We start from the raw sequence: 27,485 nt of genomic DNA on the forward strand, positions 1-27,485 counted from the left end.
CCTTCCTTGAGGGTGACCACTGGAGGACCCTGACTTTGGCCCTGCTTTCGCTCTAGACGGCACTGTGCCCGTCTCGCCCTGGCCTGAACCGCCATCTTGTCGCCTGTGACGCATCACCCTTGTCCTCGGCGGGGCCTTCCCATCTGGTGCCCCCGAGCGACTGGACGCATCTGCGGCGGCCGGCCCTGAGCCTTGCCCGTTACGGAGACCAGGATGACCGGGAGAGGAGGCGCGAAAAGAGGGGAACGCACCCTGCCAGACATGCTCAGCAGGGCCCAGCAGCAGCGGGACAGGACGCTACCATCCCCGGGGCCCTCTCGGGCCTCGGCAGACGCCACTGGAGGCGAACCACCGGTCACGAGGTCCTTCATGGAAGATTTATTCAGCTCCCTCAGGGAGGACTTCCAGACGCTCAAGAGCGAGGTGGCCAGCGAGGTCCGAGAGGTGCGCAGAGAGGTTGAGGGCCTTGGCGAACGTGTGGACTCGGTGGAAACGGCGGCCCAGCGCCGCGATGAGGAGATAGTCCATCTCCAACAGGACGTTCTCCGCCTACGGGAGCAATGTGTCGAGCTCCAGGCCCACTCTGAAGACCTCGAGAACAGGTCCAGGCGGAACAATATCCGGGTGCGGGGTGTTTCATCCACAGATGAGGGATCGGATCTGGTGGCCTACTTGCGGGACCTGTTCCGGGAGATTTTGGGTGAAGACGCGGACTTCCCGATTCGCATAGACAGAGCGCACAGAGTGGGCCGCCAGCGCCAATCATCGGCACCCCCCCCTGATATTCTGGCGTTCCTGCCGGACTTCCCCTTGAAGGAGCGCATCATGACAGAAGCCCGCAGGAAGCAGCCTTTAACCTTCAGAGAGCGGCCCGTGGCGCTCTACCAGGACTTGTCCGCCATCACGCTGCAGAAGCGTAGGTCCTTCCGGATTGCTACGGACTTTCTGCGGGAACATGAGACGCCCTACTCTTGGGGTCACCCCTTCCGTCTAATCTTCCGCTGGAATGGGGTGTTACACCAGCTGCGCTCCCTCCAAGACATCTGCGGGGTGTTGGGACTTACGGCCACGGCCGAGGACGGAGCGACGCCCGCATGGAGACGTCCCGAGAGACGAGGCCGGCGGGGATCGAGGAGACGACAATCGCCGGCGACTGTGAGTCGCCCTGATTCCCCTACTATCAGAGCAGACATGGAGGAGGCCCTGCGAGCGGCGGCCGGGACCTTGCCTGAGTCCGACGGTGTGGCCTTGACGGCCTAACTTCACTCCGGGGGGAGAGATTCTTAGCCTCTACGATGCTGGGTTGGGACTGGGGGGGTGGGGGGGGATAGTTGGAGGTAGGTGGCTGAACGTCCACTAGATTGACTTCTACAGACTTGCCCGTTCGGGCTGGACTGAGACTATGGGGTGTTTTTCTTTGTTTATGGTTTTGGCTAGTTGCCGTGGGCTGGTTCTGGGTGGGTTTGGGAGTTGGTTTGTTGTAGCTGGGGTCCCGTCTGATATTGCCCATGCGCACGCGAGGCCGGTTCTGGCCTTCCCTGCACACCTGCCCCGCGCGCCCTCTCCGCTGTTCCCTCACTTGCTGCTTAGCGCTTCGATCCCCTGGGAGCGATGCCGTCCTTGAAGGTGGTGACCCTTAATGTTAAGGGTCTGAACAACCCTGTGAAGCGTAGGGCGATCCTTTCCCTGCTGGAGGGGACGCAGGCGGACATTTGCCTTTTGCAGGAAACCCATTTACTATCCAATGATTGTCATAGGTTGCGCTCTGCTAAGTTCCCCACCCAATTCTTCTCTTCGGCGGCGACCAAGACTGCGGGGGTGGCCATTCTTTTAGCTAGCTCCTTCAGGGGCGAGGTGTTGTATAAATATGCCGAGCAGAAGGGGAGGCTCCTAGTATATCGCATGCGGCTTGGAGGTATCACCTTCACGGTCGGCTCTGTTTACAGCCCGAATGACCACCAAGATCGTTTCCTGGCATCAGTGTTGGTGGATGTCACTGCCTCGCCCGATCGCCATGTTGTCCTGGGGGGGGACCTCAATGTGGTCTTCGACTCGGCTTTGGATAGGTCTGCCCAACGCTTTCCACAGACGGGGGAGCTTTCCCGAGTGGTGCGAGACCAGATTGCTGAGATGGATCTGCATGATCTCTGGCGCACAATGCACCCCGCCGATAGGGACTATTCATACTTCTCCCATGCGCACCGTACTTATTCGCGGTTGGACTATCTCTTGGTGAGCGGCCCGCTTCGCTTGGCCGCCACAGCGGCGGATATTGGGGTCTTGTCCCTGTCCGATCATGCGCCGGTTTCCGGAGTTTTTGCTTGGCCGGCAACCCCCCCCTCTAGAGGGATGTGGCGGCTTCGGGATACGCTCCTACATAGGAAGTCGGTGGTGACGCGAGTGGGGGAGGTCATTCAGGAGTACCTGGTCCATAATAGCAACTCCGATACGTCTCTAGCGACGCAGTGGGCAGCCATGAAGGCGGTCCTCAGGGGGGAATTTATTTCCATTTCCTCGGCGGAGAACAGAGAGCGGCAAGTTAAAAGAGACGAATTGACGGCGCGGGTCAGAGAACTTGAGCAGGTTCACCGCCGCACGGGGGCTCCACGGGTCTGGAGGCAGCTGAAAGCGGCGAGGAAACTCCTCTCTGCGCTAGATCTAGATCGGGCGGAATATGCGGCGTTGCGTCTGAAGCATGCCTTTTATACGGGCGGAGACAGATGCGGTAAGCTTCTGGCCCATCGGCTCAGGGCTGCGCGACAACGCAATGTGGTGAAGGAGATAGTGGGCATGGATGGGGTCCCGGTTTCCGGTGACGCGGATGTGGCGGATTCTTTCCGTAGCTTTTACGAGGCGCTATACGCCGCGGAGCCCTCCCCACCGGGAGAGGCTGAGGCCTATCTGGAGTCTGTGACCCTCCCGTCTCTGGAGCCCGCCCAGGCGGACCATCTGGAGAGGGACATCCATGTGGAGGAAGTCATCTCCGCTATCGCACGATTGAAGCACGGCAAGGCCCCGGGCCCGGATGGCTACACGGCCTTGTTTTACAAGACCTTCTGCTCCACTGTAGCGCCTATACTGACTCGCCTGTTCAACTCCTTCTCTGAGCCGGGGGCCATTCCGCCGGACCTTCTTTCCGCGACGGTGTCGGTTATTCCGAAGCCTGGGAAGGATCGGACCCTGTGTGGTTCATATCGGCCTATTTCGCTTCTGAATGTGGACCTTAAGCTCTACACGGGGATCCTGGCGGCCAGACTTGGACTGCACTTGCCGGGCCTGGTGGAGGCGGACCAGGCTGGCTTTGTGCCCGGTAGGCAGACGGTCGACAACACCAAGAGGGTGACGCACGTGTTAGAAAAGGCCTCACGCGTCCCGGGGGAACGGATGTTGCTGTCGGTCGATGCGGAGAAGGCCTTTGACAGGGTTCATTGGCCGTACCTTGAGCTGGTTCTCGGGAAACTGGGGATCGGCGAGAAGTTCCGCTCCATGGTCTTCAATTGCTATAGAAGACCGTCAGCGTCGGTGCGGGTCAACGGACACAGCTCTAGTAGTTTTGCCATTGAGCGCGGTACGAGACAGGGATGCCCCCTCTCACCGCTTTTGTTCGCCCTCTATATGGAGCCGTTCGCTCAGAGGATTCGCGACAATCCGGATGCTATTGGGGTTAAGATGGGTCAGTATACCCACACGGTTAGCCTATATGCGTATGATGTCCTGCTGACCCTGGATGACCCCAGGCGATCACTCCCTGCCTGCGTCCGGGAACTGACCGCCTTTGCACGTGTGGCCGGCTTTAAAATGAACATGTCTAAATCGGCCGCCCTGGATGTGTCGCTTTCCGCGGACACCAGGCGTGACCTCCAGCGTCTTTTCCCTATGCAGTGGTCCTCGTCCACGGTGCCGTACCTAGGGATCCTGCTTGCTCCTTCGCTGCCCGTGATGGTCGAAGCCAACTATTCTTCTCTTAGCAAGAAGATTAAAGAGGAACTCGGCCGATGGGGCAAGGGCCTGCTCTCGTGGCTGGGCCGTATCGCAGCGGTGAAGATGACGGTACTGCCCCAGATCTTGTATCTTTTTCGCGCCCTGCCCCTCCAGCCCCCTGTGGGTTGGATACAGCAAGCGCAAGCTGACATTTCTCGTTTCGTGTGGCAAGGCCGCAAGCCCCGGATGAAGAGGGTTCTTTCCACGCTGGCACCGGAGGCGGGGGGTCTCGGTATTCCGGACCTCCGGAAGTATTTTCAAGCGGCGCAACTCCGGTATTTGGTGGAGTGGAGCAGGTGGGATTCGGACAAGCACTGGCTCTTTCAAGATCAGGCGGTTGCGGGTCGCACCCTTCAAGAGATCCCATTCCTGCGGCGCGCACACCGCCCGGCTAATCTCTACGCCTCCTTTGTCACCCGGGTTCCGCTACGGGTGTGGGATGCGGTTTGTGAGCTCCGCGAGCTGACTACTTTCCCGTCACCGTTCACGCCCATAGTTGGTAACCCAGACTTTACTCCGGGCTTGGAACCAGGGGCTTTCTCTCGCTGGGTGAGTGCGGGTTGCAGGGCGCTCTTTCAGATTTACGGACCGGAGGGTGTGCTCCCTTTTCAACAACTCCGGCGAGATTTTGGTCTGTCGGAGATGGACAGACTGCGTTATATGCAGGTCCGTCACTGGGCTCTCCAGCCCCAAGTGCGCGACGTCGCAGCCCGTCAAATCACACCTTACGAGCGGTGGCTGGTGACCCGGACCTCGGATGCCAAGCTTATCACTGATCTCTATAAATTTCTCCAACCCCCGCCGTTTCATTACCACAACCCGGGGAGAGAGCGCTGGCACAGAGAGTTGGGCAGAACCCTGAGCCACAAAGAGTGGGACGGGATCGCATATCGGGCGAGGCACTCTGCGTACCACACTGGGCTGACGGAGACTTTTACCAAGGTGTCCACCTATTGGTATTACACCCCGGAGAGGCTTTACGAGATGCACAAACTCACAGACAAGGGTTGCTGGCGAGGCTGCGGCCAGGAGGGTACTCTATCGCACATTCTCTGGGGATGCCCGATATTGTCTGCTTATTGGAAAGAGGTCTTAGATGAGGTGGACAGGCACTTTGAGGTTGAACTCCCGCGCTTCCCGGCTTATGTCCTGCTAGGCCTTCCCAACGACTTGATGTACCCGCTGAAGTCCCGCAGGGGTAGGCAGATTGCTATTGCGCTAGGCTCAGCTGTTCAAAATATCCTTGTGCACTGGCGCACCCCCACTGCCCCCTCTGTCACTGGCTGGTTACATAGACTCTGGCAGGTACTGGGTATGGAGAAGATGTCGCTCACAGTGGCGGGCAGGGTGGACCAGTTCGAGGAGCTCTGGCGCCCTTTCTTGGCACTGTTGTCCACGGAATTTCACGAGATCACATGTCCGAGGTACCTACGCCTTCTTAGGCTGACGCCGCCGGCGGCACCAGCGGTTTAGGAGGGATGGGATCCGGGGGACTGGGGCCTGGGGGTGGGTGGTTGGGGTGAATGTTTTTATAATGGGCTATTGGACGGGGATGTTGGGGTATTGTTTTTCTTCTTTTTCCTCTTCTGGGGGTGGGGACTTGGAGGGACTGTGTTGTTTATGATGTGTTGCGGGACGCTGCTCAGCTTAGCTCTGCTTGGGAGGTTGGGGACTATTGGAGGGTTATTCGCACGGCCTTCTTGCCTTACAGCATTTGCCCTTTTTTTTTCCCTCCGGGACTGCCGACCTCCCCATTTCCCTCCAGAATTGCTGCAACTTACTTTTCTTTGTACTGTATGTAACCTTGACCTCCTACTTCCCTTCCCGTTTTTTTATGCTTTAATAAAATGCTTTAAACCTAAAACCAGGAAAACCTCCAAACGAATGTTCCTCATACAGACCACTCTTCTTGGTAAATGTCAACACCAAACTATATGCTAAAATACTGGCGAATAGACTGGCTTTATTATTGCCTGGATTGATAGAGCCGGAGCAATCTGGTATTGGCCCGGGGCGCAACATCACGTCAAATCTCCAAAGCCATTTTCCGTGCGATACAGCAAATAGACCCAGAAGTGAAGGCTGAAGCGATTTTCCTTGACGCTGAGAAAGCGAGAGAGATTTGGTCGAGTGGGCGTTTCTACATGCGGTTCTCCGGCGGGTTGGGTTAGGTAAGGCCTTTTTAAAGTTAGTTTAAATATTATACTCTGGGCCAGTGGCATGAATACAGATAGGGAGTACAGTCACCTCACTCTTGAATATTTCTCAGGGCACCAGGCAGGGGTGCCCTCTCTCCCCCTTACTATATGCTTTAGTGGCGGAACTGCTGGCATGTGCTATACGAGAAAATCATATTCAGAGGTACATGCTTCCCGGATTATGGACTCATAATTTCAGCATATGCAGACATGCTAATATATGTTCAAGACCCGGAGGAGCCTTTACCCTATTCTTAGAGAGGTGGTGCGATTTAGAGGCATGTCAGGACTTCGCATCAACTGGGAGAATGGTATTTCCTATTATCCCAGCTAAAACGCAAACCTCACTCAAATTCCCCTCGACTTGGACGTCAGAACTGATCAAATATCTGGGTATCCTTATACATATAGACCCCTCGAAAGTTGTCCTAGAAAACTACCGTACGGCGATTGCAAAACTTCAAAAAGATGTTGATCGAAGGAATAAGCTTCCGCTGTCTTTAATAGAATGTATTGCCATTATGAAGATGGTGATCCTTCCAAGATTCCCATTTCTATTCCAAGACATCCCAATGCTACTACAACGCGCATTTTTTGCTTCACTACGTTCGCTCATGATCAAACTTGCTTGGGCGGGAAAACGGCCACGAGTTAAGTGTGAAACACTAACCATGCCATATGATATGTGGGGACTAAACGCACCAGACTTATACTACAAAGTCTTGCAGAGCTTGTTTGCGCATTGCTTGTTTGCGCCAGATCGGCCATATCTATACTTGGAGGTGAACGCGGTGGCTCCTACTACACTCCCTCAAACATTCTCCACCCCAAGAGGTGGAATGGGGTCTTTGGCTCGTTAATCACCACAGTTCATTTTTGGTGGGGTCTTTTGGAAAAACAGGCTTGAGCAGTGCTGTATTCGCCACACTTCCTAGTGGAGTGGTGTTCATGGTTCACGCTGGGAAAGGAGAAAGGGGTGATGCAGACACCTAGGTCATAGGGGGGTCACCAAAATGGGAGATGTATTTGATGATGGGACAGTAAAAAGCTGGGAGGCATTCAGGGCATATTTAGAGCACTCAACTGCCATTCGCCCGATTTCACTACTTCAGAGTTAGACACATGCTGTGTGATCTTCTGAGAGATATGTTAGAACCCCCAGACATGCCAGCACTCACATCCTTGATACAGGGAAAAATAACCCATACATGTGATATATGTATAACATGAATGTTGCATAGAATTCAAGACAATGAACATAAATTCTACTGTATAAATAATTTAATGTTTTTGATTAATTTGTTTAAACAAAGGGGTTTTGGTTATTAAACCCATTGAACAGTGCATGGTACCACCCCAGACGTGCCATACAGGCTACATATAATCACCACCGCCACACATCGACGTCAGTTTCTTTTTAATACCTGTCCACGGAATGAGCCCTTATGAATCAGATTTGACTGAGTGCAGATCTCTAAATGAAACCTTTTGATGTTGGAGAGAGAAACAAACTCCACAGAACTGGGAGGAATGGAGGGTGGTGAGGAATCTGCAGTGGTCTAGACAGTCCACCAAATATAGTGTTAAAAAGGGCAAGCCACGGGGGCGTGGTTTCGCGGGCGAAGATGGTGGACGCAGCCTGCTAGAGCTCCCACCAGCCCGATCCTGATCCGACAATTTATCCTGCCCCCCGGACCCGCACTATAGCCCACAATTGCTGCTGTGGTGGCGATCGGCGGGGGGTGCCTTCCGGTGCGGAGATTTGCGCTCCCGGACCCTCTGCGGTGGAGATAACAGCAGCGGCGGCCTGAGGCCTGGTCCCGGCGTGTGGAGCCGGGGCCTCGATTTTGGCGACTCCCAGTCGGGGGCTCCCGGAGCTGGCTGGCCGTCATGGCTGTTGGGCCCCTGCTCTGGGGTTTTTGATCGGTGGCGGAGTGGAGAGTGGGAGCTTGGCCGTGCCCTCACGTGCAGGTGTGGCTGCCAGCGCTGCAGAGGCGCTGGAGGAGGACTGCGGCCTGCGCCGAGATCCGGAGACCGGGGCCTCGAGTTTGGAGGTCCCCGGCTGCTTGTGGTGGTGCGTGGAGGAGGCCTAGGCGGTGAAGCGGAGGGGCCGACGGCGCTGTGGCCCCCGGGGCGAGGTCCTGCCCGGTCTGCATGGCTTGGTGCTGCCGTGCTTGCCTGGACTCCTGACCAGTGGACTCACTGAGGCTTACACGGGTGTGGTGCCCGGGATCCGAGGGCGCCCGTAAGCAGTGGTGGCGGAGGCGAGACGAGAACAGTGAGTGTCCCCGGGGCCCCTGTGTGAGTGGACGAGAGGCGGAGGAGCCGAGGCCCGCTGCTGGTGTGCCAGTAGACCAGCCCGAGACGTTGGGCGGTGGTGTGGGGGGGCACCGGCGGCCCGAGGCGTGCGGCTGGCAGCTGAAGGGTCTGGACTGGAGCCACGAGAGCGGGGAGGCATAGCCGGACCGGAGCCACATTATACTCCCTGACAAAAGGCCGGAGTTGCATGGAGGCCTGAGGTGTCCCTGGTCATTGGTGGACGACTGCGTGGAAGAACCGTGCACCTTGGGGCAGTGGAGCCCATAGGGTGGAGTGGCCCTTGTTGATCCTGGTGGCGCAGTGAGTCCGACCTGAGACGTTTCGCGGATAGATTACAGGGAGCTGTCCCCCTATACATCCCCGACATGACCAGAGGCGGAGGGGGCAGTGGGTCCGCCAAACAGGGGCCCATTGACAAATTCACCGGGCCGAGTGGGGGGCCCGGGGCATCTGGAGGTGGCCAGGGCGCAGGGCCGGACAACGCAGCGCTTATGGCGGCGATAACTCAATCCAGAGACATGCTGGACGCCAAAATAGAAGCGGTAGGGGCTGATGTGACTCTGCTGCGTCAGGATCTTCGCAATGCAGTGACTCGCATCACGGAGGCCGAATCCAGAATCTCGTGCGTGGAAGACGATGTGGGGACCCTAAAGCAGAAGGAGGCTGGGATGGAGAAGATTCAAAGAGGCCTTGCGCTCCGGGTGGAGGACGCTGACGGGCAGGCGCGCAGGAATAACCTTCGCTTTGTGGGCTTTCCGGAAGGCTGCGGGAAAGGGAACATGGAACGCTTCTTATCCCAGTGGCTGGAGAGCTCGCTCCCCCCGGATGTCCTGTTACGATGTTTTGTAATAGAACGTGCACACAGAGCCCTAACGCAGAAGCCGCCTGCTGGGGAGCGGCCCCGGCCAGTGATTGCTAGGATTCTGAACTTCCACGACAAAGACACTATCTTACAGGAGGCGAGGGCTAAGGACCAGCTCACATTCGAGAACCAGAAGATCATGATCTTTCCGGACTATACTAAAATGGTACAACAACAACGCCACTCCTTCATCGCTGCCAAGGCGAAACTGCGAGGCCTGAAGCTCCAGTATTCCTTACTTTATCCGGCCCGCCTTCGAGTGGTTTTCCAGTCACGGACCCACTTCTTTGATACCCCAGAGGAGGTTTTCAGGTGGACTGATGAGACGGTAAGGGTCCGGCCACATGCCCAACCGGGCTTGAATCCGGGCCCGTCACGGGGTTCGTCACAGGAGCGAGGCGACCAAAATGTCCGGAGCAAGCGGCACAGGAGATCTAGGTCGCGGAAGCGCTCCTCCTCTCGCAGTGGAGCACTGGACGGGACACCTGCCGACTCTGACCACTCTTGAAAGGAACATTGACGGACGCTGGGGTGTGAGATTATCTGCTGGCGTCATGGGCCCCTGCCGGGGGTGATCGGAGGGCTGCGCTCTGCTGATCGGACAGCTGAGGACTGAGTATATGACAACTGTTCGCTTTGCATATTCATGATTGTTTGGGAATGCGGGTGGGGTTCGGGGAGCTTATATGCAGGGGCTTCTTGTCTCCTATGTGGGTGGGAGTTGGCGGGGGGGGGTTCTTCTTGGTTGAGTGGGTAGTTGGGATCCATTGGTATGTTGGCCTTGGGCGCTCTGTTTTGGGCCCGATGTTACCCATGCCGCGACAGATACTTCAGTGTTCTATGAGGTATAGGGGTGGGTGGTGGAGGAAGGGGGACTGGGTGTTGAGGGGGGCCTTCTGGGGGGGAGTGGGTGGGGGGGCTGGTGGGGGATGCACGTGATTTCTACTGCTTCATTTCTGATTGTGCTGTTTACTCGGGCCTGTTGCTGGTTGCTCTGGTTTTGTGTTCCCTGGGATTATGGCTGATGCATCAACTCCGGGACTCCCTAGGGCGTCCATGCGTATACTGAGTTGGAATGTTAGGGGGATGCTAGATAAAATTAAGAGGGGGCAATTCTGCGATGGGGGAAGAGGGAAGCAGCAGATGTCCTACTGCTACAAGAGACGCATATGATGGGGACGAAAGTGCTTAGTCTACAACGCTTTGGCTACCAACAAGTCTTTCATGCTGGGTTTACCAGGGGCTCCAGGGGGGGGTCGCCATATTGGTCCACCGCAGGCTGGCTTATGTGCATGAGAGGCAGTGGCTTGACCCGCAGGGTCGGTATGTCTTTGTGAAGGGAATGGTGTGTTCAGAATCGGTTGTGTTTGGGAGTGTATATGCGCCTCCCCCGTTGCAGTGGTCCCTGGCTGAGAGGCTGTTTGAGGTGTGGGCGGAAATTCCGGAGTCCCTAGCTGTACTGGGAGGGGATTGGAATGATGTGATGGATGTGAGTATGGATCGTCGGGAGACCGCAGGAGACACCGACTGTGGCTGCCCCCACCCGGTTGAGTGCGATGGTGGACGGGCTGGGTTGGATTGATGTTTGGCGACACTTGCATGCTAAAGTCCGTGAGTATACCTACGTTTCAGCTGTGCATGGCTCCTTCTCGCGGCTGGACTGTGTATTTGTTCCCGGTGCGTTCCTGAGTAGAGTACGTGGGGCGGACATTTTGCCTAGGGGGCTGTCTGACCACTCCCCAGTGGCTGTGGATGTTGAGTTGTACAGGAGGAGACAACCGTTTAGGTGGCTGATGTCTTCATGGCATCTCCAGCAGGCTGATTATGTACACCATAAGCGGGGGGCGATCGCCCATTATTGGCAAGAGAACCTGGGGGCGGACGTAGACGTGACGGTGGTCTGGGAGGCCATGAAGCCCACATTGCGGGGAATTGACATCGCGTGGTGTGCGGCGGCCCGTCGCCGACGTAAGGAAGCCATAGTTGCTGCCGCAGCACGCGTGGAGGTTCTTGAGCGGCGGTGTCAAGGAGGGGGAGACGATGTAGCGGTGCGGCTACTCCTGCAGGCACAGCAGTCCTATGCGTCCGTGTTGCTGGACGAGGACCGACAGGCGTGGCTGGCCACGCGAAGTAGGGTTTACCAATGGGGGGACAAGTCCTGCACTATGCTCCATAGGCTGTGTCAGCGTACCCTGCAGCCATTGACGCTCCCGGGACTCACAGACGATGCCAGAGTCACATTGACGGATCCGGTGGAGTTGGCGGCTAGCTTTGCTCGATATTACGCAGGGCAATATGCGCCGCGGGACTGTCTTCCGGCTGCTGAGGTCGATAAATTTATTGCTGATTTGCCCCCGAAAACCGTCTCTGACGAAACGCGAGCGGCATTGGACCTCCCTCTTACAGCGGAGGAATTGGGTGATGCGCTAGGTCAGCTCAACCCCGGGAAAGCTCCTGGGCCGAGTGGCTTCCCGTGCGAATTCTAACAGAAATTCCAACTCCAATTAGGGTCCCACTACAGGGCCGTGTTGGAAGCGGCGCGGGAGATGGGTAGGTTGCCAGCTGACTGGCGCTGAAGTGGTGCTTTTCCAAAAACCGGGTAGGCCGCCGGACCGCCATGACTCCTACCGCCCTATATCTTTGCTTAACATCGAAGCTAAGCTGCTGGTAAAGGTGTTGGTGAACCGTCTTCTCCCCTACGTGGCGGATCTGGTCCACCCAGATCAGGCGGGCTTTATGCCGCACAGGGCAACGCGACACAATATTCGGCGGGCACAGACAGCAGTGGACGCGATGGGGGCCACGGGAGAGAGGGCATCCCTACTGTTGGCGGATATTGATAGGGCATTTGACTCCGTGAGCTGGACCTACCTGTTTGTGCTCCTGCCCCATCTTAACCTGGGCCTGTTTTTTATTTCATATCTCAAGCTGCTATACACCGACATCACAGCGTCCGTGCGAGTTTCCGGGGCGGTCTCCGAGAGGTTCCCAATCGGTCGGGGGACCCGCCAGGGTTGCCCGCTATCTCCGTACCTATTTTTTTTTTTTTTTAAGAGAGTTTTATATAGCGCGAACTTGAACCGAACCGAATCAGTTATCAGAGCGCTTTACAGAGCACCAGTTACGTTACATGAGGACACACTTTCATATTTTTTTTTTTTTTTTAGGCACGGGGAGATTAAGTGATTTGCCCAGAATCACAGGGTTTTTTTTTTGGGCGTCGTTACCGAGACTCGAACCAAGTTCCCCAGGTCCGAGGTCGAGCGCCTTAGCCGTTAGGCCAACCCATCCCCCCTATTTGCGCTGGCTATGGAGCCCCTGGCCTCCTGGGTGCGAATCGACGCACAGCTGCGGGGCTTTCGGTGGGGCGGAGGACTCACGGACCGGATCGCACTTTATGCGGATGACATCCTCTTTTTCCTCACGGACTTCGATAGATCGGGCCCTCGGGTATTGGAAATTATGCGCGTATTTGGCGAGGTATCGGGTCTTTATCTTAACCCTCGTAAATCCATCCTGTGGGTGTTGGGTGACGGGGCGTATGCTGGCTCCTGGGCGTCGGCCTTGCAGGTAGCGGTTGGAGGCTTGCTGTATCTTGGCGTGTTCCTGTCTGAGTCTATGGCGATCTCTTGGGAGCGCAACGTGCTGCCAGTATGGGAAAAGGTTCAGTCGGACATTAAAACGTGGTCCCGAATGCCCCTTACTATATATGGTAGGTCTGCGATCTTTAAAATGGTTGCACTCCCGCGCCTTTTGTATCAGCTGCAGAACCATCCGCACCTGGTCGCACCCCAGTGGTTCCGGCAAGTTAATTCCGTGCTGGGACGCTTCTTGTGGGCGGGAGGTGCAGCCAGAGTGGCGCTGCGTACCTGCTTCCTGTCCACCTACTGTGGTGGCCTTGCAACGTCCGACGTGCTGTCTTATTACCAAGCCTCCCACTTGTTAGTGTTGAATGAATGGTGGTACGGAGATAGGGGAGATTTAGAGCGCTCATTGATGGGAGTTAACACATTGCATTCGCTCTTGTACTCATCCAGACTGAGGAGGCAGTTGGCTCGTGCCACGCAAGTGGTTTTTGTGATATGGCGACAGGCGCTGCGCCGCATGGGCTGGTGGGGCAGATTGACGGCGGAGACTCCTCTGCAGAGAAATGGGCAGCTCCCCGCTTTGGCCACGCTGGCAGGGTTTGGCGGATGGGATTCTATAGGGATCTCTTCGCTGGGAAATGTTGTGTCCGGAGTAGTCCTCAAATCGTTTCAGGAGCTGAGAGACGAGTTCCATATGCCCAATACCCAATTTTTCAAATACCTGCAGTTCCGCCATGCGCTTGAGCCCAGCTTGGTGGGTCTGGAATCGCTACCGGAGTTCAGCTCCCTGGAAGCGAAAGTCTTCATGGGGGATCTTGGAGACAAGAAGGTATCACGTATTCATCAAACCCTTATCACCCATTGTTCCTCTACTCTAAGCGCCTTAAAGGAAGCCTGGGAAGGGGACGTTGGACCCCTAGATGAGGACGATTGGAGGGAGGCCTTGGAGTCCCCGCGAGGGACTGCTATCGTGGTGCGTCTCAGGCTGGTCCAATTTAAATATTTGCATAGGATCCCCGGAGTGTTTGCGATGCGGAGCTGAGATGGGTACCCTGTTGCATACTGTATGGTCGTGTGTTGGCCTGACCAGATTCTGGAGGGGTGTGTGGGGCTGTCTGTCGGAGGTGCTGGGGTGGGATCTTCCCCGTACCCCTCGACTGGGCCTTTTACATGTACTGGAGGGCATGGGGGGGAATACCTACAAGCGCCACCTTTTATTGTTGGGTCTTATCGTGGCAAAACGGGATTTGGCACAAGCATGGAAGAGTGATCGTGCCCCCCCGTTGAACGCGTGGAAAGCAGGGATGGACTATTTTATGGGGCTAGAGCGCCCTGTGTTTGAGGCCAGAGGATGCCCCCGGAAACATCACAAAATTTGGAAGCGGTGGGCGGAGTATCGGGGTCTGACTCTGGTACCTCCAGTGGAACCTGATGATGGTCTAGATGTGGAAGATGGAGTATAGGCCAGAGGAAACACGAGTTTCCTGGCTGGACACAAACATTCTTGGAGGCTTATTGGGATCACGTGCACGGGGTTAGGGAGGGATAAGGGGTGGGTAGGTGGGCCATGGGGTGGATGTGTGAGGCGGGGGGGGTTACATGGGGTTGTTTCTTCCATTGGGTTTCTGTGCTGCTCATACCAATGTTGACATTTGGCAAGCCCTCCTGACTGTGGAGAACTGCATACATGCCTTACCTGATCAATCAAATAAAAAATTTTGTTATGAAAAAAAAAAAGGGCAAGCCACTTGTTATTGTGATGAATACTTCGAACCACAGATTCCTAACCTTGAGAACAAACAGCAAAGCAGTACCTTCAAGGGGGCGAGGGGGTCCGTAAAATGGCTTAGATCAAGAAGTCCTGCTAAATGTGCAAGATCGAGGCAGTAGTGCTTCATTAACTTTTGAAATGACAGCCACGTAGAAGCCTGTTAGATGTCCAAGACAGACACTCTGTACCAGTTTGGACCATGGTGGAATGAGCACACCGGCCTTGCATAGGCTGCTTCTTGGCTAATCCATAGCAGATCTTTAAGCAAAGTACAATCCATCAAGGGATTGTCCGTGTTTGCACCGCTTTCCCCTTCTTTGTCCCTGAGCACCTGTAGGAAGGTAGGATCCTTATAGCATGGCTACCCCATTTTTTGCCTGGTGTCAGTGTGTTTTTGACTTAGTCTGGTGGGATCCTGCTAATCAGAACCAGAGCAACAATGCTTTCTCCCCTACATTGACATGGTAAGTACTTTGGTACCTCCATAATTGGCTACTGGTGGTGTAGTCCCTAGTGTACGGAGCTGAGGTACCCAGTGCATAGGCACACCAGGGGGTCTCCCATGGGCTAAAGCATGTATTGTGCCACCCATGGGAGTCCACTTAAACTGTGACTACAGGCCTGCCATTGCCATTGCAGCCTGTATGAGTTGGTGCTTGCACCTCTCACGACAGATGTGTTTCCTTATATCTGAGTGTTGAAGGAATTCTGCACAAATACAGAACAATGCGCAGGAAATGGAATATTGATGTAAATGTAAATGTAAATGTAAATGTAATATACTTGTAAAGCGCACAGCTGCCCCAGCAACGGGGCGTCCCGGCGCTGTATAACTCTGGGGAACCCGTCCTGGCTTTCCCTGTGGGATGGTCCCTGCTGGGAGTCCCCAAGGTGGAGCCAGGCATCCCCGGAATTGGTGGGGCCGTTGTGGAGATGAGGCAAGCTAATGCCCAGAGTTGCCGAGTGGAACCCCTGATTAGAGTAGGCACCGAAGCGAGAATTATCGAGTCTGCTGACCAAGGTCTACGACCCTGCCGCGTCGGGAATTAAACCCTGGTCCCAGGCTGACTTCTGCTCTCAGGCCTGCCGCCTCTAACCAGTGAGCCACACTACTCCATGTATAGGGACTGATTCTTCCTACCACCTTAGTACCCACGAACCCAGGACCGACTAGCTATAGTGCCTCACTTGCTCTCCTACTTACTTAGAGGGAAACAAATGATTAGGCACCCAGAACACAACACTCCCAGATCTCTCAGGAATCGCGGTAACAAGACACCTTTTCGCTCATTCGCTTGCTCTCGTCCACGATAAGATCTGACGGAGACACAAAACAGTTTAAAATATTTATTTTAACTAACGTGCCCTAACATTTAGTATACTTGCCACAACAAGCAGGAAAATGCATAGTACAAATATTGTCAGCATAGCAGTCAATTCATAAATCATGAAGGGAGATGTCATCGTTAAAAGACAATGGAGAAAGGACTATAGTGCCTAACCTCCCACCCCTTGCTAAGAAGTATTATTTTATAATAGAAGATCTCCAGGCTTTGTCAGCAGACCTCACACCTTAGCCTATAGATGGTAAATCTACATCATAGGCACTCGTCTTCCTGGAAAGGTTCCTGTCCAAGTGTGTGTTACCTATTCGTGCACCCCACTAAAATACCAAGTTCGCTGTCCAAACAACAGCTGCATCAATATGTTTTGTCTAAGGGCTAAGGACTGGCCAGAACAAAGGGACATTGTTGTTTGACCTTGCACATAATGTTCAGTCAAAATCTCAGGAACATGCAGAGAACAAACTCGGCGATGAATTCTCATGTGAAAGCAGTTTTTTAAAATATCGCAAAAAATAAAGACGTGTAATAACGTGCAAAGCAGCAGGCAAGCTGCAACGAGTTAATGCTAAGTTAGTAAAAAAAGACAATGCCCCTATGGGCCACATGACATGAGGACACTGCACTTAAAACCTATAAGTCACCCCTATGGCAGGCTGTTAAGTCATGAGGGCAGGATGCTTGGTTAGAAGTGTTAGGCAGTCCCTGCATGAGCAGGGCACCCCTACAAACCCCAGAGTCGATTCTCCAGGCTTTGCAAGTGCGGAGAGACATTTTGAGGTCGAGCCTCGAGCTCTGTGAGGCATGCTGTATTCAGGTAGGTACTTTAAGCTCCACCCACTCTCCGCCCATATTTCTCATTGGCTTGTGTCATTAACCACTGTAAACTATGGCTGTTCATTGGTCAATAGGCTTAGTAGTCCCTCCTTAGTACCGCCTTGTCTCATTTTGTAACCTCCTATGGCGACACCCCCGGTTAAGTGTGTTGTTACTCAGTAGGCTTTAATTACAGCCTCCAAGCACTATTTTCATAAATATCTTTGTCCTGCCTGCTGTTGCAGGCAGGCCATTCTCTCCTAAAACTTTAAAAAAAAATGTAAAAGCACAGGCGCCAAACGCAATTCCAATATAATAGGTAACGCATTTGTGAGAGTTTAGGCTATTGGCATTGTAAATTACAATGCTTTTTACTTGTTTTAAAAACAACACATAAATAAAAGGCAATGTCATTTACAATGTCAATAGCTCAAAAGCAAGACCTACTGCATTGCAAAGGCTTGTTATACATATAGTGAATATGAGTCATTACAAGATGTCTAACTATAAGGTGGCTGCACTGAACCCGGTCATGTTTGGTGCCATATATGTTGCAATCATACATCAACACTGATTCCAGTATTAAAAGTATGATCCCATGTACTGTGGGGCTCCTTTAGAGACCCCCTCCCTGTACTCCCGGTAACAGCCTATCACGGTCTGCAAGCAAGTTAGTGCTGCTGCCGACCACATACACTATTCAGCCTGCTGCTGCTGAGGTGAGTTCGAGCAGGGGAAGGTAGAACAGCAGGTTTCTTGTCACAGGGAGGTGTGACCACCTCCCAGACAGGACTTAGTGTTTTGGGCTGGGCTGGGGGCACTTGCCAGCACTACCAGTCTGCTTTGAAGGTTACATTTGGTGCACTCTTTGCATACTCCAGTTTGAACTAATTCAGGGCACTCTTGGATCCCGCTCTGGTGCTAAGGTGCACAAAGGACATGGGAGTATCCTCCCCTCTGTCCAGCTCCTCCTCTAAGAGGGACCATTAAGTTCTTCCAACCCTTTCCTTAGGGTTTACCAGTGGGTGGGTCCTTAGATTCGTCATGGGACAAGACTCAACCTTGAAACTATGTCGCTATTCAGTCGTCTGGACACTTGGACTTCGTCTAGAACAGAAACAGCACCAAGGAAGACTCCTGCTGTTCCTGGTCTCGCTGTTCTTCAAGTCTTCTTCGTCGCCTATGTCTGTGCTTCATCCAAGTTCTTCAACAGACCTGTGGGCATTAGTGAAGGAGTCACTCCCCTGCATCTGCAGGCACCGCAACGGAGATCCTCTGTTTGCTGCTCCTGTCGTCCTACGGACTAGTCGAGGCCCAGCAACACAGGTGTTGGTTCTGCAACTCCCTTGAGGGCTGACCTGTCTACTCTGCAATTAGGAGGGCAGTATCCCTTGTCAGAACGGCTGGAACCAAACCCTGTGCACCGCATCGACTTGCCATTGCCAAAGCTTGTTAACTCTGCACTCCAGAGACATTCAGGCTACAAGAAGCTCCAGCTCCAGCCTCCAGTATCTGTTCGCTCCAAGATCAGCGCCTTCATTGCATCTTCTGCACTCTGGGCCTACATCCTTGGTGAGCTGCTTGAGGTCATTTTGTGACTCTTGTGCCTTCGGACTGTGGGTTCTCTTGAGGGTCTTCTACTGCTTAAGTGGGCTCCCCTGCTTGCTCGGGCCTGCTCTGACACTCCTGCTATTGGCGAGTCCCTTGGACCTTACTGGTTCCAACGTTGCTCCTTTTCCATCTTCCACTCCACTTTCAGCTACCAAGGCTTGTTGGTTCTCCCGCCGGACACCGACCACCTAGGCACCGGCATCCGACATGGGACAGCTTGTGAACGGCTCCTAGTCTTCCTCAGCCTCGCCTGGAGCAAAAGGTCACCCTCGACCCTTCAAAATCTCCCAACATCGGTGGGTATTGTGTCTTTGTGCCTCCTGGTCCTCAGAGTGGCATAGGTTTTGTCCATTCTGCTTGCAGGTTCTTCACTTTAAGAATCCACCCTTGTATTCCACCAAACTCCTTCACAGGCATCTTCTTCAAAGTCTATGGCAGGTTCCGATATCACTTTAACTCTATACACCCGGCGTGCCTGTTGTAGGTAACCTTGTTCCCAGGGCATCCAGGGGTGGGATGGCTCTACAACCGTCTGTGTTCCAAAGGGCTTCTTCGGGGTCCTCTGGGAAGAGTCCTTCTCCTAAACTGCAACTGCAACTTCTCCATTGACTTCCATTGGGCACACAGCTGTGTTTCGACTGCACTCAGCTGTGTTTCGACTCGGCACACAGCCTCCGTGGGGTTCCTGGGCACTTACCTAGGGCAGTTCCTTGTGTCTGCGGCTCCTCTGAGTCTTCTGGTCCCATTCCCATTCTCCTTTGCAGTTCACATTCTACTTTCTTAGTATATGGGTTGGTCTCTCCCCGGAGACCACTGTATTTTATGCTACTTACCTGATTGTTTTTAAAGTATTCTTGTGTATTGTGTTGATATCTCTAGGGTAGGCGATATACCAATGTGATAGTGATATTTTGGTGTGATAAATAAGGCTTATTTTTGGTTATTTTTGCTACTGTGTGATTTCTCTTCGTCTAATCTACACTACAGATTAAACTAGGAAAAAGAAGCTGCTCAACAGTCCTTCAAGATAAGCCTGAAGGCTGCTGTCCACAGTTACCACTTTGAGAGATTTCTATGGTTATCAAAGATCACTAAAACCACCGTAAGCGCTGCCTGGATTCGTGCAAGATGCACCAATTTAATAAGTGTGCACCATATACTAAACCAGCCTCCTAAAGCAAACAAAGAATTGATCATCCACCCAATGGCTCTTCGTGCAAACGTTATAGAAACCCAAGCCTCTCTTAGGGTCCAAGAGTCGGAGTCTTCCATCCTCCTTGAATGAAAGAACGCTGGATGGGTGATACTTTTGAATGAGAAAAATCAGCACAACTTTTGATAGGAATACTGCCTTAGTCCTTTGCACTAATTTCTCCAGGAAAACAAGTGACATACGGCTGTTGAACATAATCTTTGCAGCTCACTTAAGAAATGCGCTGATTTGATTGCTATGAGGAACACAGTCTTCAAGGTTAAAAACCTTAGAGGGAGTGCATATCAAATGTGAGAACCAAATTCAGGTCCCTCGGGGGGTATCACAAAAGATTCAGTGGGAACATAGAAAAGGCATAGAAATAATTTATTTAAACAAAGATGGCTGATCAAGCAATCATTAAAAGGCCAATAAGGCTTGTGGAAATCGCAAATAATCTCTTAGCATAAGCTTAAACCATCGAGTTTGTAGCATCCATTTTGTCAGCTATGAAATTCTTCCATCCTCTGCTGTTCGTCTTTTTCCCTGCCTGTGCTATCTATTTTGGTTAACTTCCCGACTCGGCTAAAAGCAATATCCATGCTAAAGAGTTTGTAGCTGCCAGAACACCTGGTCTCAGACTCAACTGTCAATCTCTTAGTGATGCCATAAGCACTCCCGCTCCCCCTCCCACTTTGCTGACTAAGTTATTTCCAAATTTGCCCATGTTTGTCGGTAGTTATTCCTGTATAGACCTGCACCTTCTATTTGTAACTACATGCTTACCAGTGCAGAAAATCAAGTATAAAAGGCCTGTGCATTCAAGTCACTACCTCCTGGAAGACTCAAGGGTGTTGTATGGACGTGGTCTCACTCATGAGTGAATAAACTTGTTATTTTGAATTTCAGCTCCAGTGTCAATCTCTATTTTGTTGGTCTGAAGGACCCGTGGACAAAGATTAGGGTGACCCTTGCACCGGTGTGCCCCTAAAAAGGCACATTTCCAAAGGCTGACAAGGCAGAGAAATAACCTTTAACAGACGCCACAACAAGACCTTGCTGGGCTAAGGATAGGAAGAAAAGGATAGACACCTGGATTGTAAAATCTGAATCTGCGGAGAGGAGCAGCAAACAAACTTTTCCAGACTTCCGCAAAAATGGTTTTGGTAGAAGGGCACCTGGCTGCTAAAATTACATTAACTACTTCAGGAGGCAACCGAATTGGAGGACAGATGTTCATGGCCAAATGCACTCTCCTGGCTGAATCCAGAGCCAATAAGATGACTGGGGCAGGTCTTTTTTGTCCTTGTTGAGAACTTTTGGTACAGGAGTGGAGAGCTTAATTCAAGCCAAACAGCATCTCTGAGGGAGAATTCCTTTAAACATCCCAATCAAAAATCTGGACATTGTTGTTGGCAGTGGCAAAAAGACTGAGGCAGGGCTCTCCCTATTGCTGGAAGACAGCCTGCACCACCTCCGAGAGTAACTGCCATTTATGACTGCTAGGCAACGCTAGCTGGGTACATCCACACTGATGTTTAAAGATCATTTCAGGTCTTTTTTTCATGAAGACGTTTAGAGGGTAGAGATCCTGGATAGGATGTAGCCATCCGTCCTTTCTTGACACCAGAAAGCAACGGAGTAGCAACCAGTCCCAATTTCGGATGCCAGTACCCTTTCTATCGCTCCTTGGTCCAAGAGAGCCGCAACTTCCTTCCAAAGAATGGACAAGTGGTCCTCCAGGAACCATTGTGATGTAGATGGCATGTTTGGAGGGGTGGCTAGGAAGGTTGTTGAAGTAGGTTTTGGTGTTAACTTTGTTGGATGCCTGTTCCAAAGCCTACAAAAGGGCAATATTGTTGGGAACATTGCCAGACAGGCGCTGTGAGGTCCAGGGAGCACGCTGTAGCCTTACTATCTTTAAAGCACTCCTAGGCCATGCCTGCCTGGCCTCCAAAGAGATAGGCGCCATGGAATGGCATGTACATAATTTATGCGAGGACATCACTAGAGAATCCAGTCATTCATGCGTGACAGAGTAGCACTGCGCTGGTACCAATTGCCCTACCCTATACAGTTGGTAGTGTCCAGGCCTGACCTAATGAAGTAGCTTGCAACGTCTTGGCAATTTCGTATGATCTGCTGCAGACTGGCTTGTTGGTCATCTGGGACCATAGGCAGGATGACTATTACCATCTCCCACATCAAGTGCATGTACCACCCCAGGAGGATCTGAGGGCAAGGCTGGCAGAGGAAAACATTATTTTACCAAACGCCTCCAATCGTTTGGACTCTGTCTAGAAGTGTAGTTAGAAGGGAATAGGGTTCAACTTGCTAGAGGAGGATTGTACCACAAGACTTTCTGTTGTGGTATGCTGAAGGAGGAAAGGTGGGTACCCAAGAACCGATGCTACCCTCACAATCTAACTGTTGACAAGGGGTCAAGACCCTGGTTTTGCCCAAGTACCCAGTAGGGTGTTCGTTAGAGATTAGTTAAAGGGGATCAGTGGCTCTGAGGTGGGCTTCCCTGTGAGGACATTTGTTTTGAGCTCAACTGAAGGTAGCTGGAGGTCAGGTACTTCTGCCGCCCTCGTGATTACCAGTGCAGTTTGTTGATTCCTCCCTAGATGGGCCAGGTGATGAGTTGTGACCAGTGTCTGGGTATGTGTCGAGGCCACTCGCCTCTTGGAGGTGACATATAAGTTCTCCCCATCTGAGAGTTGAGACTTAACAACTCTGGCATGTCTTTGGGCCCCACAAGTCAGAGGGATCCGGAGGGGTACCCAACATAAGCAACAATGAGTCTTAAATCGCTTGCATCTGTTGCAGCGTTGGGAATTGTGCAGAAGCAAGACTAACTGGGAAATCAGTTCAGTGGCAGGAAATTGGGACAGAGGCTGTGGGTATCCGGACGTCTTCATGACTTCTCTCAAAGAGAGTGGCGGGAAAAAGGGGAGGCGAGCTTCAACTTCTAATGCTTCTTTTTTTACTTTCTTAATTGAAAATTCGGAGTGTGAAGACTACCGTTTGTGACAGTGGCCTCAGGCGGCGAGAACGTATCGGTCGCCTTGATTTCATCAGCAACCAGCCCTTTTGCACTTATCTGCAGTGTTCCATGACAGAATTTAGCTTTGCGGTCTTGGTGGGCTTTGAGTTAATTCAAGATAATTTGTAAAATGATTTAGTCATACAAGGGGCCAAAATGCCAGAAACAGACCATGTGATGGCCCATCACCGATATCTGTTTCTAGAAATCCTTGAAAGGTTCACATACTGTAGTTTTGAAGGAGACGTGTCCCTTGCACACTGTACAAAATGTTTTAGGGAAAATTCAGTCAAGTGATAGAAAAAAAGAGCAAGCTCTGGATCCATGTCGAAGGCACAGAAAGAAAGGAACTGATGTCAACACATGGAGGTGGCGCTTATTTACCTCCTGAAGTCACCTCCGGGGTGGGGCAGGACAGAACTGGCCACGCAGCTGCACATCTCCACCTACTGGCATACAGGGGAATTGCTGATAAAAATCTCTGGATCTAGTGTGGCACCTGAGGGTCTTCACAACATGAGGAATCTGTTACGTGTATCGATAAGGAAGGTGAAGAGTGAGAGCGAGGGCTCTGTGGAGGCACCATACCCTCAGGCATTGACAGTCAATCATCTCCTAGAGACGTTGGGAGTGGGTTAACATTTAGACTTGCAATATAGGTAACCGCCAATGGAGACCCTTTCAAAAATACAGGAAGCTATGCTGACATAGTGCCCTCTTCAAATTTGGCTTTCAGGTTGAGCAGCAGATAATCCCGAGCAGCATTAGATGCCAGGTGTTTTCCAAGACCACTAGTTACATAAGCCTACCCTACCGGCACAAGACTTTGCATTCGGCCTCTGCACACTTGAACATGGTTCAATGCCAGGCAAACAGCAAAGGAGGCACCTTAGCGTTCCATATCATTATTATTGTTCTTCAGCAAGCTGAGGAGCTAGGTGGATGCTGTTTTTTAAAATTTCTGTTGATTGATTTTAAAAGTACAAAGGTATGCAAATTACAGCAAGCATAGACGGCAAGGATATCAAAAAACATACATATCCAAATATAACAAAAGTGAACAATGCACTTCTAATTTGCTGAACATGAAAGAGAAAAGAAAAAAATAAGGACAGGGGAGAAAAAAAGGGAAGGGACCAAGGGAAAAAGGGAGAGGCGGTCACTCAGCAGGATCAAAGTACACTACAAATTTATGTGTAGGCTAAGAAGAGTCCAAATAAGGGGAGGGGCAACAAAGGGTGGCTTTAATTGGACAAGTCAGAGTCAGAGAGCATGACGCACGCCCGAATGGGGCAGAGGGCCCAGCCTCCGCATCATCTCGCTCACTGTCCAGTACTATCAACTCGGGTGAGGATGTACCCCTCAAAGGGGCGCCAGATATCTTGAGGTCAAGATTTCATAGGCATAAGTTCCCAGTAAGCATTAAGTTGTTCATGACAATACAGTGCATCCTTAAGAGAATAAGCTGAAAGCGGTAGCATGCATCTGCCCCATCACATCGGAATCCTTTGCAGATCGGATAGAGTATCGCTGTCCATTTGCGCACTGCGGAAGGCACATCACTAACATAACTCAGCAGAGTCAATCTGGGAGTGCCCTCAAGGGGATGTCCCGTGACTTCTTTGGTCATTTAAAATATTTCAGTTCAATAATCCGAGACTCCCAGACAGTTCCAAGCAAGATGAAAAAACCCAGCAGTTGGAAAAGAGCATCACACGCAACGGGTATTTTTGCTCAGACCCATTTTGAACAATCTCTCTGGGGTGTGATAGAGGTGATGCATATATTTAAAATGAATAAGACTGAGTCTATAGTTAGGGGAGAGCGCACGCGCCTGGGTACAGCAGTAGAGCCACTGTTCATCCGTGAGTGGAGGGGTTATGTTCGAGTCTCATGCGCTCTGGGGGTACGCCTTGGCACAGTATTCTGCATCCCAGCGTATAGCCGCGTTATAAGACGGCAGGGTAAGGGTGTTGTCAAGGGAAGAGGTGTGGTGAAGTGGCCAGGGCGACTGACTCAGGAATACAGGGTCCTCACAGTTCAATCCCCGGTGCCGGTGGCAGGTTAGCACAGCACCTTGTGACTCTAGGCGATAGCTCGTGTATTCTTCCCAACAGCCCCCAGAGCCGGGATACCTCTCTAGAGGTAGCTGTGCGCTTTGCAAATGCTGGTATTTCATTTTTAATTTCACTTAAATTCTTGAAAGGAAGGTAGGGTACGTAGGGACGAGTCAAACATCGGGTAGCAGCGCGAAGTTAAGGCTATGTGAATGTATCTAATAGATTGACCTCTTCACCTTGTAAAGCTTGCTGAGGGGAGAAAGGTGCCGTTTGGGTAGATTACACCCATACACATAAGTCACAGTTTGCGCAGTCTAGATCAAGTACCGGGATCCTCAGTTATGAGGAAGGAAGGATGACCAATGAGCGGCGCAGAAGGAGCGAAGAGGTGCTCGATGGGGCCCTGCGCCTGAGCTCGCTCCATACCCAGGCAGTACAATTCACAGTGTCAATCTGCACACGCGGGCACTAGGGGTCATGAACAGCACCATCGGAAGAGGGCAGGAAGTCCGCATGATCGGCTTCAGGGGCCATATGGGTAAGGAACTGAGTACAGAAGAGCCAGTGAAGGGCAAACTGAGCTTGTGCGCACAGATAGTACAGGTCCATATCAGGGGCTTACAACCCACCCTGCTCAAAGGGGAGTGTCATAACATCCCAGGAGATATGCGGTTGCCCACCTGCCCACACCAAGGAAACAATCTGTGTCCTGAGCTAGTGGCAGAAATGTAGTGATGGGGAAATAGTAAACTGATGAAGAGATGGAGCTATTTCGAGAGTATAATCATTTTAGCAATGGGCAAGTGGCCAGTCAAGGACAGAGGGAGTAGTCTACTGCACTCGAATCTATCATCAAGCCATGTAAGCAGACGGCCATGATTAAGCTCCATATCTCCACTGAGCCAGACCCAGAGATACGTGACAGGGCCGTTAGTCCAGGCGAGCGGGAATTCCGGGGTGAACAGTGACGTCGCATCTGTCAGTGTGAAAATAAGCAACTTCGCCAAGTTGATCTCAATGCCTGAGAGACCTCCGAATCTGGTGAATTCCCTTATGAGAGGGTTCAAGAGTAAATGTGGGTCCCTGACATACAGAGTGACATAATCTGCATATAGCGACACAAGGATTCTATGAGGGGTAAACGCAAGGCCGCGATGCGAGTGATGTTGGTGGAGCCTGGCAGCCAGCAGCTCCATTACTATAGTAAAGAGTTTAGGCGACAAGTGGCATCCATGTTCGGTACCCCAAGTCACCTCAAGGGGACTGAGATTCTGCTGTTTACACGCAGCCAGGCTACCTGTAGAGAATAGAGCAGGCTAATGATTTAAATAAATGTGACGCTCAGTCCGAAGTGTGTCAGTAGAGTGAAGAGAAATAGCCTTCGTGGAATCTAGCAATACTGCCGCTGCGTAGCAAGTCGGATTGATGGTGTGGAGGAGGGCAAACAAATTCACAGGTTTAAGGATGTGGGACTACCAGGCACAAAACCTGCCTGATCAGGCCTCAACATGATTGGTAGTAGCGGAAGGAGACGTGAAGCGAGGAGTTTAGCAAGAATTGTATTATCTGTATTAATCATGGATAATGGGCAATAAGAATTGCAGTGGTAGAGGGTTCTTGTCAGATTTGAGGATAGTTATAATGAGTGCTTCCCGCAGGGATGGATGTAAGACCCCAGAAGAGAGCGATTCTTGGTACAGTGCGAGCAGGTGTGTCACTAGCAGATGGGCATACTCCTGGTCATCAAGGCCTTACGAAGGCATTGCACTGATAACTGGTGACTTTTTGCGACAATGAAAGGTTCGTCAAAGTATCGTCTGTGGCCATCTTCCAGCCACGGCCGCTGGATTGAGTTCAGCTAAGCATTAAGGTCTGGAGGAGAGACGCCCCGACGGGTGCAATATGGAAAGGAAATAAATGTATCATAGCAGTTTATATGTCCTCGGTGCCAGTGTGCATCTGTGAATGATCGTCATGTATCTGTGATATAACCGCTTGCCCATGGCCTGCGGATAAGTTGGGCAAGAGCCTTTCCCGGTACATCACCCTCCCTGTCGAGCTAACGACTCTTTTTATGGATAGTGAGTCATCCATGTCAACACATCGCGCACTGCAAGCCAATAGTCTATGCGTGACCATGAAGCATGGGCCGTTGTACCCTCCTTAGCCATCCTATGGCGAAGTCGCCAAAGGTATGTCAGATAAAAGTTATCCATAATCAACTGCAACTGAACTGCAGGATGGGGGTACAGGTGCTTAGAGACGCTAGATCTATCAAGCTCAGAGTTGAGTACCACACTGAAATCCCTTGCCAATAAGATTGCTCCGGTACCAAGAGTCTCAGGAAGTCGCCATACCTCAGCAAAAGCTGGGGATCATCTATATTATTGCCCTAAATGTACAGGAGTTTGACAGGATGGTCGTGCAGGATACCGGCAGGGAGGAGAAATCTGCCCAGAGTGTCACTTAGGACCTGCACGTTCACCAAGGTAACCCCCTCCTGATGAGTTTATCACAGCTCCGCAGCCATAATTGGAGTAATATGCTACATGCTTTTTCCCCAACCCATCCAGATTGTAACCGCGCCCGTGTCCCCTATGGGAGGTGTAATTCTTGCAAAAACCAGATGTCAATTGAGCGTCTCAGCAGGTATGCAAAGACCAGGTGCGCCCTGCAACAATCGTTAAGCCCCCGGACAT

General features: G+C 52.1%; 1 protein-coding gene across 2 annotated transcripts in view; it reads right to left on the reverse strand.

The window, feature by feature from the left end:
* The window catches only part of TNPO1 (transportin 1), a 1,741,771-nt gene that overhangs the window by 1,257,128 nt on the left and 457,158 nt on the right, over positions 1-27,485 (reverse strand). The window lies entirely within an intron of this gene.

Source organism: Lissotriton helveticus, chromosome 2_1 (assembly GCF_964261635.1).
Source record: "Lissotriton helveticus chromosome 2_1, aLisHel1.1, whole genome shotgun sequence".
Classification (NCBI taxonomy): Eukaryota; Metazoa; Chordata; class Amphibia; order Caudata; family Salamandridae; genus Lissotriton; species Lissotriton helveticus.